The sequence below is a fragment of the Dermacentor albipictus genome, unplaced genomic scaffold (genome assembly GCF_038994185.2).
Source record: "Dermacentor albipictus isolate Rhodes 1998 colony unplaced genomic scaffold, USDA_Dalb.pri_finalv2 scaffold_38, whole genome shotgun sequence".
Classification (NCBI taxonomy): Eukaryota; Metazoa; Arthropoda; class Arachnida; order Ixodida; family Ixodidae; genus Dermacentor; species Dermacentor albipictus.
In genome coordinates this window covers 1,431,483-1,435,793 of record NW_027225592.1, presented here as the reverse complement: position 1 = coordinate 1,435,793, position 4,311 = coordinate 1,431,483, and positions in this window count along the sequence as shown.

Genomic DNA, 4,311 nt, shown 5'->3' with positions numbered 1-4,311 from the left:
CTTTAACTTCAGTGGACAACATCGTGAAGCCACGCACTTTTTCGTTTGATATAATTTTCAGGCAAAAAGGTTCGAGGTACAGTGCAAACAACAATGGAGACAATGGGCACCCGTGCCTCACGGAAGAAAGAACTGTGATACTTTCACTCAGCTGCTTATTAACAATAAGGTTTGCCGTACAACCAGCATATGCCATTTGGCACCTTCCAAGAGCACTCGGCCGACATTCACGTGTTCGAGGATACAAAACAGAACATGGTGGTTGACGCGGTCAAAGGCCTTTTCCATGTCGAGTTGCAACATGGCTACACGTTTATCAAAAGCATCACAGCATTCTAATATGCTCCGTGCTACGTGAATATTTGTCGTTATCGTACGTGCTTTAATCCCGCACGTTTGGTGCTGGCCTACGATAGCTTCTATGACATTCTGCAACCTTCTGCCCAGAGCCTTCATGAATATTTTATAGTCCACATTCGTGAGACTTCTGGGCCGATACCCTCTGACTGACAATCTCTTAACCGGGTCTTCACTCTTCGGTACTAGGACGATGTGACTTCTTCGGAAGGACGGAGGCATCATCTGCTTTTCGTATGTTTCTTGAATTACGCTGTGTAGAATATGCGCCATGTCAGACTTAAACGCTTTGTAAAAAGCTGCGCCCAGCCCGTCGGGACCAGGTGATTTTTCGGAGCTTAACTCGTCGATTGCGCGCTCTGCTTCCGCTGCACTAATCGATGCCTCGAGCCCCAGCTTGACTTCATCCTCTAAGATAGGCATCAGTGCCAAGAACTCCGCCGCGAGGCCTCCTTCAACACGTGACTTGTGACCCAGTAGTCCTTCGTAATAATCAACAAACGCACCTTGAATAGTATTAGAGTCACGAGCCATTTCGCCCTTGTACTCTATCGCTTTTATATCGTTCTTTACTGCATATCGTTTTTCGTCGCACAGGGACCGCTTTGTCGGCGTCTCGCCAAACCACAACCGTTCTGCACGTGCGCGTATGACCGCTCCTTTATATTTCTCTTTATCCATCAGTTCTATCTTAATTTTCGTTTCTTTTATTTCTTTTTCGTACTGGCCCGGCTGAGCACTTTCCAAGCTCAGCAGCAAATCTAAGCGGCTCTGAAATTCTTTTTCGTCTGCCTTGTTGCTTTGACGCAGCGCACTCGCTCTTTCTATAGCGATCATTTTTATTTCTTCTTTAAAATGTTCCCATTTTCCAATAGCGTCCCTCTGATCACCCGTTTGCAAACAGCCAATTTTTTCTTTTACTGTAAACACAAAACTTTCATCCTCAAGAAGCCTTATATTAAATTTCCATAGTTCCCAGTTGAACTTCGACCTTTTGGTCTTCGTTCCTATTGTAACCATTACCATGCAATGATCGCTGAACGCAACGTTTTTAATCAAGTAGTCGCTGCACATTCGGACCAGGCCAGCAGACGCATAAACCCTGTCAAGTCTTGCATGACTTGCTTGTTGGAAATGTGTGAACTGTGAAATGTGAACTGTCGATACACGCAGAAGGATGCTGAACCTCTTCGACACAGGCCTTGTCGTGTGTCCTCTTTGCTGGAGCACTACTCATGCTTGTTTGGACGACGTCCATGCCTTCTCCCTCCTCTTGAGGTTTTCCATGTACTGCTTCCGTAGCAGTACTTGTGCTTAGCTCCGCTGCGTCAATCTTCGGGGCTACAACAGCCTGCTTCGACGCAGTGGTCTGGTCTTCAGGCTGTGTCGCTGCCACGCCCCCCTTGACGGCGTTAGGCGCTGCCTGCGGCGTATTCTTTTCTGCTGTTCTCGCTGCCTCCTCGGATTCGTCCGCATCCATGAGAAGTTCGGAGTCGTCTTCTCCTCTCATGTGCCCTGTGGCATTTGCGTACGTTTTGACGCACTGCGATTGGTCATGGCCGAAGCGACGGCACTGACTGCAACGGGGAACTTTGCATTCCCGTCGGACGTGTCCTGAAGTATGGCACCTTAGGCAAAGCGGGGCTCTTCCAGGAACCACAACGAAGGCATGCTCTCCAGCAATGCGTAGCTGGTGAGGCAGGTCATCAATTGTGACTCCAGGCTTCCTCTTCAAAGACACACAACGCGTTGACGAACCTTTGTTCATGGCTCCCTGAACGCACCAGCGTTCCTTGGCGACTTCCGTCACCATTCCGTAAGGTGCAAAGGCTGTTCGCACATCTTCGTCTTGCACGTTGTACAAAATCCAGTGGATCTTCACCCTCACGTCCTGGTCGTCGGGATAAATGACAATGCACCGTCGTTCTTTAACAGTCACTTCACGGACTGAAAGCAGCTTCTTCATTCCGTCAACACTCTTGAACGTGATAGCCCAGATGTGATTCATCTGGTACGCCCCCAAGGCGACAACCTCGGGGAGCAGTGCCAAACGAACCAGTGCATCGCGAAATTCCTCGACCTTGTAGGGCCTTGCTCTGACGTCGGCGAGCAAAAATAGCGTATTTGCAACAATTCAACCTGTTGGTAGCCGCGGCAAAATAACTTCAAAATCCTGGTCACTCAAGCCAGCAAACCTGTTTCCAAGGCCAAGCTGGGCCGCTGATACCGCTCCGTTGGAGCACATGATGCGCACGTCCGTCCCGCTCGGTGGCCGGAAGTGGAATGCGCTTCCGGTGCGCCACTCTGCTGCTCCTCCACAGCTATGTAAACTTATTTATATTTGTTATAAACAAGAGTATTCTTTTTAAGGCGAAAAACGAATGCGCGTAGCGCGCCAGAGCGCTTCTCGGAGTGCAATTAGGGCTATAAGACACCAAAAAACTGCTCTGATAAGCTCTTTCTGTTAAACGGGAAAAAATAAAACAAAGGAAACATGTAGTAGAGCGTGGTTTCGATCCACGGACCTCTGGGTTATGGGCCCAGCACGCTTCCGCTGCGCCACTCTTTTTTTTTATTTATTGCCGGTCTTCGACATTTCTCGGACGATACAGGTAGCACACACTTATGTATCACAAATTCCAACCGTTGCAGGAGAACAAACAAAAAAAAAGAAAGAAAAAAAACCAGAAGGTGCGTAAGGAAAGAAACCGCACAATGGAGCCGTCTGTCCATATTGGACTGGCTTTGTCAAACTAAGATTACTTCATGGCTGTCAGGGGTTCTAGCCTCGACAGCCAATCCGGGACACATTCTTCTATTTTCTGAATTTCAATAAATCGCGACAAACATTCTTTGAAGTAAGCACGAGCTGGCCTAGCGTCAGGATCGCAATGGTACCCTGCCATACGAGCCCGCCATATACAGTGTAGAGCATTCAACATAACAAAGTCGTGGGGATCTCCGTCGTCATCTTTGATGGCGAGATACCTGATACCTTGGGGGTCCACCGGTAGCTCTTTCTTCAGGGTTCGCTTTAAGACGTCCCAGAAGAAAACTGCCGCCCAACAATGTAGGAAAACGTGATCTATATTTTCGGGCTTCTTGCATATCAAGCAGTGCGACCCCCAAGGTACGAGACAACCCCGTTCCTCCAGAAACGTCTTCATGGAGAGCGTTCCTGTGTGTAGCTTAAAGAAGAAGGTCTTTACTAGGGGTGTGCGAATATTCGAAATTTCGAATACGAATCGAATATTTTCCTTATTCGAAGCGCATTCGATTCAAGAAATGCATATTCGTAAATTCCCGAATATTCGAGGACGGCCGAATAATGGTCGAAACGGCGAATATTCGGACAGACTGTGAATAATTTAGCAATTAATGAATTATATGCTTGATCCACATTCTCCTAAAAACATGTTTATTCACTGAGAGCTTCGCATGATCCGCTCATTATCTCTATGCTCTGCATAAAGATGGCAAGTTGGGCCAGTTTGTTGGGTTTCATAGTAAGGTTCGTTACAGCGCAACACAAAACAAGGACAAAAGAGTACCAAACGATGACACAGCGTTACAGCACTGTGATCTTAAGTGCTGTAACGAACCTTACTATGAATGTGTACGCTCTGTTCCAGTCTATCTGCATCAGGCCCGTGAGACATGATCAGTTTCAATTTTTTTACCAAGCTTTATTCCAGGGCTCTTTCATAACAATATATCAGAATCAAAATCAGAATCAGAATTTATTGTTAGAATTTGGGTCAAATTACATGTATTTAGTATTCAGGAGGAGGTCCCATAGTCAAAGACTGTATCGGGACCTCCTGTACAAAAATAGTTATGATAATTGACATCGCAAAGCAACAGTAGCATATAATAAGGTATTATACAAGCAACAGGAAATGAACGTTAACAGAGCAAAATACAGAATTCATTACAAATAATAACAAGGTTTAG